This window comes from Neophocaena asiaeorientalis, unplaced genomic scaffold (genome assembly GCF_003031525.2).
Source record: "Neophocaena asiaeorientalis asiaeorientalis breed wild unplaced genomic scaffold, Neophocaena_asiaeorientalis_V1.1 scaffold9, whole genome shotgun sequence".
In the NCBI taxonomy this organism is placed as follows: domain Eukaryota; kingdom Metazoa; phylum Chordata; class Mammalia; order Artiodactyla; family Phocoenidae; genus Neophocaena; species Neophocaena asiaeorientalis.
Window position 1 is genome coordinate 712,890 of NW_020171825.1, and position 9,013 is coordinate 721,902.

Consider the following 9,013-nt stretch of genomic DNA (forward strand, 5'->3'; position numbering starts at 1 on the left):
TCCTCAGGCCACGGCTCCTTAAAAACAAGGGCTGTTTCGTTTATCATGGTGTTCCTGGCACTTAGCACAATGCCTGGCCCAAGTAGTTGCTCAGAAACTACTGAATGAGTGGGTGAATGAATAACCTTCAACTAGCCTGGAAGTACTGAACCCTGGGCAGGTGACAGTAACAGAAACTTGGTGGCTGGTGGATCACTGCTTGCCTTACAGAAACTTTAAACCGGGCTTTGGTCTGTAAGCTGAACAGAGCAGGGCTTAAAGCACAGCCCCTCCCCCAGGAGTGACAGGTGGGGAGTCGCAGGCAGTTTATCATCTTTCACATTTCACAGCCGTCATTTGCTATGAACACCAACGAGAGCTTCAGTATTTCTGCCACTAAGAAATGGCAGCAATGTGTGTTTCTCCTAGTTGACCGCAGCATGTATTGGGAGGAGTTGTAGAGGTTTTGGATTCAGCCTTGACTTTAAATCCAGGCCCTTCCATTTAATAGCTGTGCTGTTCTGGTTAAATAACTCTTCTGAGCTTCAGTTTCTACGTGTGAAATGGGACGATAATATGTACCTTGTGGGGCTGCGGGAGGATTGGCGAGTTCTCGGAGATCCTTCGACAGTCCCCATAACGACAAAGTTTCTTCCCTTCTCCCAGGGCAATAGGTGAAAATAACAAACCGCTTCAGCCAGTTTCTGCTGGGCTGTGTCTTCCCGAAGATCCGGGCGGAGCTGGATTGCACTGGCACCTCTCCTTTTTCGTGGAGGAGAGGAGGGCTCAGCCTGCAGCTTGGGGAGAGAGCGGATAGGAGGACAGGGCCCCTCAGCTGCAGGGGGCGGGGGCCAGGCGGGTTCAGAGCTCGGTCTCAGGCCCCCAGGGGGACACCGGGCCGGGAAGCATCTCCTTTCCTCTTGGGTGCTAGCACCTGGGGAGGAGATGTAGCCCCCTGGGCAGTGTGGTCCCTGTGAGTTAGGGACCCGTGCTCTGGAGAATTGTCTTTAGTCCAAGATGGGTGAGCAGGAGGGGAGAGAGAAATTCCTTGACTCAAAAATAATTGAAATCATTATTGTATTGAAACAGTTTACGTGGATTTTGAAGGATTAGCTCCCTGCTGCCTCTGCACCACACTGGAGAGCAGAGTCCTGGTCCTGGTTCTTAGGGGCCCATTCAGAGGACCAGCAGAGTGTACATTGTTTTTAGGGGCTTCAACTAGGACTTTGGTAACCCTTAGACAGTTTTGTGAAGCATGGCCCTCTGGAGGGGATTGCTTTTTTCCTCTTTTGGGAGGAATTCCTGAGATACCAGGGAAATCTAGTAATACCAGCACAGGAGAGAAGATACAGCTCATCCCACTGACCACGGGCTGGACCCACAACAGATGAGACCACTGATTTTCTTGCCCTTGGCTGACATTGCTTTGTTTGGGTTTTTTTTTCTTTTTTTAGGAAACTATTTTTATTTACTTATTTTTGGCTGCATTGGGTCTTTGTTGCTGCACGCGGGCTTTCTCTAGTTGTGATGAGCGGGGGCTACTCTTCATTGTGATGCATGGGCTTCTCATTGCAGTGGCTTCTCTTGTTGTGGAGCACAGGCTCTAGGTGCGCGGGTTTCAGTAGTTGTGGTGCGTGGGCTCAGCAGTTGTGGTGCACGGGCTTACTTGCTCTGTGGCACGTGGGATCTTCCCAGACCAGGGCTCGAACCTGTGTCCCCTGCATTGGCAGGTGGATTCTTAGCCAGGGAAGCCTGCTTTGTTTTTATATAAGAAAGTTGTTTGGTAACTAAAATGCTCAGGCTATTCGATTAGGGAAATGGCTGAATAAGCCCAGTGGAGGTTCCCTGAGTCCTTCTCTTTATTATGATCGAAAGATCATGTAAACTTAATTTAAAAAAAGGAAAATCCCCATGATGAAAAACAGTTCTGTTGTTTTTGAAACAAGTTTGAAAAAGTGATTAAACTGAATGTAGCAGCGTCTCTTCTCTGATGACCACAGAGCGCTAACAAGGGATTTTTACATTTTAACTGGATATTGCTCTCCTAGGAGTGGACCGCGTGTTGTCTTTTAAGTGCTTTTCAGAAGCCAAGTATAGACCAAATTGGGATCCCAAATTGGGATCCGCCCCAAAACACCAGAGGCCGAGGTGTGTGAAACCGGGGAAGGCTGGTGTCGGCCTCCAGTGGTCCCAGTAGCTTTTAAGGTAGGTTTTTGCTTTGCTTGTTTGGGTGGGGATATAGTTTCTAAGAGGGTTGGATTTACTTGGTTTAGTGCATTCAGTTCCTTCAAAGCCCCAGTCACTCCAACAAAATATATTTTTCTGGGAATTCTGGACTCAAAGTATTGACTTCCGTCAGCGAGCAGTGAGCTGCATGTTCAGGACTCATGGGAATGTGAGTAAATGGATCCACTTTATATAAAGTATTTAAAAGCATGTTCAAACGGAATATTACTCAGCCATAAAAAGAAATGAAATTGAGTTATTTGTAGTGAGGTGGATGGACCTAGAGTCTGTCATACAGAGTGAAGTAAGTCAGAAAGAGAAAAACAAATATCGTATGCTAACACATATATATGGAATCTAGAAAAAAAAATAGTTCTGAAGGACCTAGGCGCAGGACAGGAATAAAGATGCAGACGTAGAGAATGGACTTGAGGACACGGGGAGGGGGAAGGGTAAGCTGGGATGAAGTGAGAGGGTGGCATGGACATATATACACTACCAAATGTAAAACAGATAGCTAGTGGGAAGCAGCTGCATAGCACAGGGAGATCAGCTCGGTGCTTTGTGACCACCTAGAGGGGTGGGATAGGGAGGGTGGGAGGGAGACGCAAGAGGAAGGACATATGGGAACATATGTATACGTATGGCTGATTCACTGTGTTCTACAGCAGAAACTAACACACCATTGTAAAGCAATTATACTCCAATAAAAGTGTTAGAAAAATAAATAAATAAAAAATAAAAGCATGTTCAGCAACATGGCCTTAAGTTCCTCCCTTTTTACTTGTAATTCAGAGTTTTAACTTCTCTCTCAGCTGTTTTAGTTGAATTTTACTTGGGTTAGAAAAGCACTGAAAGGATTTGAATGCTTTGGGAACAATTAATCAAAGAACCCATCAGGCTTAATTTTGAGTTCTGTTTTCATTTTTTAAAAGGCTTCTTTTTAAAAAAGTCTTTAAAACTGGAGTTAATATGTGTGTGTGTGTGGAGTGGTTCCTCCTTCAGGCACTCTGAGGAAGGCCTTGGCTTTTTTGGTTCGCACTCCTCTTGGCCACCTGACTGCCTCTAGGTAGCCAACATCTTGTTGGAGAACTTAAGCTGGTTTTTAATAATAATCTTAGCAAAAGGTAATTCTGAAGGTGAATCTGTTATCGCTACCGCAAGCATCGAGTCCTGGATTCCAGAGCCCCTGGAAACGGAGTTCGGGTTGTTCCTGATTTGCTGGGGCCGGCAGTGCTGACCAGCTGGGGCCCCTGTGCTGGTGGTTTCTGAGCGGTGCCCGGGGTTCCCTTTGTAGTGGAGGTGCTGTCTCCCGGGGTTTGGGGTTTGACGTTTGACGTCTTGCAGTCGTTTTTGGCGGTCATCTGCCAGAGCCTTCCCAACTAATTCATTCTGTCCTACAGCGTTGGCCACTGGCCGTCTCTCGATGGTAGCCGAGCTCCTGTTGCCCACATCTCCCACCACCTGCTGTGGCCTTGCCCCCTTGGCCTGGGTGAGGTTGGCAGTGCCTGGCTTTGACCTTTGATCCCTCTTGTTCCTCCAAAGCTATAAAATATTACATTAAATACAGGGGGCCTAGCCTAGCCAGGGCCTTACCTGCATTTGTAACTATTATATTCACTTTCTGGTAGGCCTGACTTCTAAAATGGTTATCTAGGAGTTGTTGAAATGGGTGTATTTCTCTTCTTTTTAGGACATTTTGTTAGACAACGACCTAGGAGGGAATGGCTTTGTGTGATATTTTCTAGTTGTTCTTCTGTGTTGCTTCTAACTTAAAGTTGCATTCCCAAACTCCCATTTCTCACCTAGGAAAGCAAAAGAGTCAAATAAAAATCATTTTAAGTTACACATTTCAGCCTTAAAATGTTTCTGAAAGACGAAACCTTTTAAATTGTCCACCAATGGGTTGTCATTCCCGTTCCCTCCACTGCTTTCTGCCTGAGTTGTCTTCAAGAGGAAAAAAAAGATCTTTGGGGGGCATACAACATAGGGTGGGAGTTACCTGCCTTCACCCAGCCCTGCTGGCCCTTCCGGTGCCCTGCAGAGGGGGTGGGGCTGCGGGCAGACCTAGATTCCTGGCTCTTCCCCGTTGACTTGCTCCAGGCAGAGTAAACATGCTTTGAGCAACTGCCAGCAAGCAAGTTAAAAGCTGCTCCTCTAGCAGGCCTGCAAAAAACATTCTAAAAGGCAAAGCATTTGCTGCATTTCCTAGGGGACAACTGTGGGAAGTCTCTGCTTGGTCAGCAGCCAGTGCAGACGGGCCCTGGGTGGCTAATGACAGCTGGCGAGGCCCGATCTTAGTCCCATTCCCCGCCCCTCGGAGGCCCCTGCGTCCTGGGCCACACCTAGGACTTCTCTACCTTTCCACTGCCCTCCTTCCAGGAACCCAGGTAACAGTCACAGAGAAGTCTGTCTTGTTTCATTGTTATGTTGGGTTCCAGAAAATAATTGAGTTTAAGGGAGGCCATTACAAAGCTGTTTTAGAAATACTTTGGAAATACTCAGATGATGGTGGAAATCGAAATGAAAGATGTTAAGTTTTTGCTGCTGATTAGGGATTGTGAAGTGTGTTGAACTCAGATAAAAACGTAAACTGGTAATAATTACGGAGTGAGTAGCCCACGGATTGCCTTCTTTCCATGATCCCATTTAATCTTTTTTTTTTAGCTCAACTTTCCTTGATGTGTGATTTACACACAAGAAAACTCACATTAAGTACAGATGGATGATTCTGACAAATGTATACGCCCATGGAACTACTGTCCTAATAGAGATAAGAAATCCCCCAACCCCATACTGGCTGGTCCGAGTACTGTCCCTAGAGGTTGGTTTTGCAACTTCTGAATGAAGCTTTTGTCGGGCATGGATGTTTACTGCTGCTCCCGGGAAGGCTGGGAGGCAGTGCCTGGCCCTGAGTCATAGTCCGAGTCCAGAGCACTTCACCCTCCCTAGCCCTTGCATCCGTGTCTGGGCATCTGAAGGAAGTGCTGGTGGAGCCACAGGACTGAATGTGACGTCCATCGATTTTGCACCCTGAGCAGTATCTGAACCTGTGGTTTTTGTGATAGAGAAATTGAGAGATTCCAAACAGGCTGAAGGCCTGCGGGACCTCTTTGGGAATCTGGACTGAGAGGGAAATCCCTTGGTTTACTGCAGCAAGTATTTATTAAGTGGCTACTGCATGCACTGAACTGTGCTGGCTGACGTGGAAGATGTGAAATGAAGTTTAGGCCCCCCACCCTTGAGGAGCTTTGTGGTTCCAAGAAACAGTTTAGAAAGAATGGTTCCAGGCAAGACAAAGTGCAAAATGAAAATGCGGGGTCCCTTGTTCAGAAGGCAGGAGAAGTTACTGTTAAAGTTCCTAAAATCGGCAGCCTTTTCCTTTCTTCAGTCTCTCTTGACTTGTCACGGTGTTTTTCAGTTGCTATTTTATTATTATTTATTTATACCTTATTTAATTATATATTATTTTACTATATTGTTATACTGCATTCTCAGCCTTGAGTTTTTCGTTTATCTTTATGTTGCACAACTTCAATTTTAAGCTTAAATGCAAACATAGGAACACTTAACTCATATGTATGACAGTATTTTGTAACTTGTGCACGCCTGTGTACTTTATTCTTACCAGAACTGGAAGCTCTGCTCAAAACTGTCTCAACTGTATTGATTTCCCTTCTTGACATGTGCCAACTCTACCAACACTGTCCGCCTTCGGCGCCTGGTGCTGGAGCGGAGACTGCGGACTGGGAACCCGGGGGCTCTGGGGGTCTCCCTTGCCCCCCGTGTGTGTCTCGTGTGTGTGGCTGGCCTGTTGGGAGAGGCACCCAAGGAAGGAAGGAGAGGGTAGAGTTTCTGGCCTACTGGTGTTTCTATGAATGCCGTTGTTGCGTTCTTCCTGCGTTCAGAGCCGGTTCTGCTTGGAATGGAAAGGTGGCCTCTCCCGGCTGCGCCAGGTGTCGATGTAGCTCGCGCCTCGGCCTCGCTGAGTCTCGCTGATCCCACCGGTCGTGGGTCCGCCGGGATCCTGTGCTTCTGGGTCGTGGGGAACACGGTGAGCCGCTGGGGCTGCACGGACCTCCTCTGATGGCTAGTAGGCGCTCGAGCCCTCATCGCTTACGCAACACACGTCCAGATACGATTGCTAACTGTCCTGGGATAGGGACCGCTTCTGGGTGCACATTCCCCGGGCAGGCTACCCTGGTGTGTGCTCCGCGCCTGCGGAACACCTGCGGGCACCTTAGGGACGAGGATGGAAATGGAACCTGGTGGGGGGCGTTCCCGGGCCATGGCTGCCGGGGGCCCTTCGGGGGCTGGAAGCTGTTCCTGTTCTGCGTCTGCGCAGGAGGCAGGAGAGGACACCTCCTCCTGGAGCTGGCGGAGCCCCTGCAGGGTAGGGGCGTGAAAGCAGGTCTTCAGCCTGGCCATCGGTGTACATCGCGTTTCATTTCCTAGTTTCCCCGTCTGTAAACTGGACAGTGGTGGGGAGTGAGGCGATCTCGCTTTGAGTGTTAGCGTAAGCGAAGCATCTAGCATCTAACACGGTAAAAATGCTCTCAGCCCTGGGGGTGGCATTATTCATATTTTCCCCTCTGAGCCTGAAGCCGCGCCCACCGGGCAGGTGGGCTCTTGGTGATGAGGACTGTTGCGGGGGTCCGACTCGCCAGGACACGAGCGGTGCTCCCCCGGCCGCGCCTCCCGGTGCCTGGGAGCCCGCCGCGGGCAGCGCCTCCGCTGCAGCCGCCCGCTCCGCATCCCACCGTCCCCTGCGGCCCTTTCCCGACGGCGCCAGGCCTGTCCAGCTGCTCCTGACGGACCTCAGAGTGCACCTGGCGGCGGCCGACCATCACATCTCCCTAGTGGTCGCTGTATGTTTAAAAGATGGCAACACAGTGGCCTTTAAAATGGTGTGGCATTAAAAGTTTTTTCTTCTAAGAATTTCTGTCGTGGGCAAAGCGTAAAAGCCCGCGGGACGGTTGCCAGGCAGCACTCGGAGGCCTCGTGGGGCATCAGGACCGGGACGCGCCGCTTGTCCTCGCGGACCCGCGAAGGCTCGGAGTCTGGGGAGACTGCGAGTGTGGACCCAGCCTCTGGATTTCAGAGGCACTGCGTCGCCCGGGCTGCTGGGCTCACGTCAGAAGGGTGTCCTGCCATACACGTTTCTGGGGTCCCCAGCGGGGCGGTGGGCAGGAAGCCCTGGCGGCTGTTGCAAAGAAGGCAGTGCGAGGTGGGGGAGCATCAAAGCGGCCGCAGGACGCGCGGCCTCCCTGGCAACGCCCGGCCCGGGAGAGGCTGACCGAGCTCCAGGGCAGAGGTCGAGGCGGCTTGTTTTTTCACCTGTTTCCTACAGCCCTAGAAACCTCTGAAGAATGACCGTGTAACTATAGCAGACACTCAGGCGTCTCTCCGGGGACAGGAACGTTACAGTAGGAAGGGACAGCGGTTCCTATACAAGGAGAAACGAGCACACATCACACGTGCCTTTTACCGACGTTCGGCAGCCCTGAGTAACGTCGGCTGAGGCCATGCCCGGGCCTGTGGCCACACGAGGCCCGGGGCAGCGCGTGGCTTCGCTGAAGCTGGTCCTCGCTGTGACAGGGGCCATCACGGGTTTGGTGGGAGTCAACTTTGACACACAATGTTGAACGAGAAAAGCTACTTATACAGCAGGCAGGCGGGGAGGCAGAGATGCGGGGCTGCTGGGCGTCCAGACAGGGGCGAGCGGCAGAGCCGTAACTTGGTGCGACCGAAGCCAGTCGTTTCACCTGTCTTTTCTGGCACAGTCTGACCTCTACAGCAGGCAGGCAGTGTTCATGGCTTAAGGATTTATCACTTAGAGAAAACAGTAAAATCTGTATGTCATCATTTCCAGCTGTCTAGCATTTCCTCCTGTCATTAAATGTTAATACAGGATGAATATTTTTGTGGAGACACCTTTTTTCATTTTTAAAGGTTGTTTTCACGTTAGAAGCTGGTGTCCATTTAAATCCTTTGGCAGCTGGTATGTGTGTGTGTTTCCAAATATGGTCCCAGTGTGTGCAATAGTTAGTTTGTAAACTAGCAGATTAAACTCTAAAATTAAGTCCTGCCTTTTACACGCTTGCCACCAGGTGGCTAAGAGAAAATAGTAAGCAGGAAAACCCCAATAATTATGCGAAGGACTCATAATGACTTTCAATTTCTGCTTCAGCGATGAAATATGAAACTCTAGATGGACTGTGTTTCAGTAAGAAAACTGCTGAATAAGTGACAGAGGCATTTCAAGCAGTGCCAGGCCAGATGGACATTTCCATGAGTGTTTTTGTTTTCTTAAATATTGACAATGTTAAACTAACCAAATTTTGCTGAAATAAAACTTTTTGAGACTCTCTCTGAGCCTCTTCCACCTCTGGGCTGACCCCTGGATGTCCACATTATTCCTAACTAGTTGGGTTTGAGACAAGGTTTCAGCTTTTGGGCTTTAAGACTCCCAAGGGGAGGGTGACTCCCAAGGGGAGGGTGACTAAGTCCTGATCACAGCAGGGCCTCCCAATCAGGAAAGTTGCTTGCAAAGGCATCGCTTGAGTTCATTTAGAATCAGTTCTAAAACCCAAAAGTAAAATGCATCAAGCTGAATGTTAATATATCTTGTATGTCTCTTCCATAGAGTCTTTTATTAATGATAAGATATTATAGGGAAATCTGTGCATGGGGGGTGGTGACATAATAGGGTGGAAACGCCTTTAGGCTTTCTCTTCATGGAATGCACCTATTAAAGACAGCACCATGTGGCAGAAACTGTACCCCCCCCCCCCCCCCCCCCCCCCCC

General features: G+C 49.4%; 1 protein-coding gene across 4 annotated transcripts in view; it reads left to right on the top strand.

The window, feature by feature from the left end:
- The window catches only part of GGACT (gamma-glutamylamine cyclotransferase), a 52,093-nt gene that overhangs the window by 27,202 nt on the left and 15,878 nt on the right, over window positions 1–9,013 (top strand). The window lies entirely within an intron of this gene.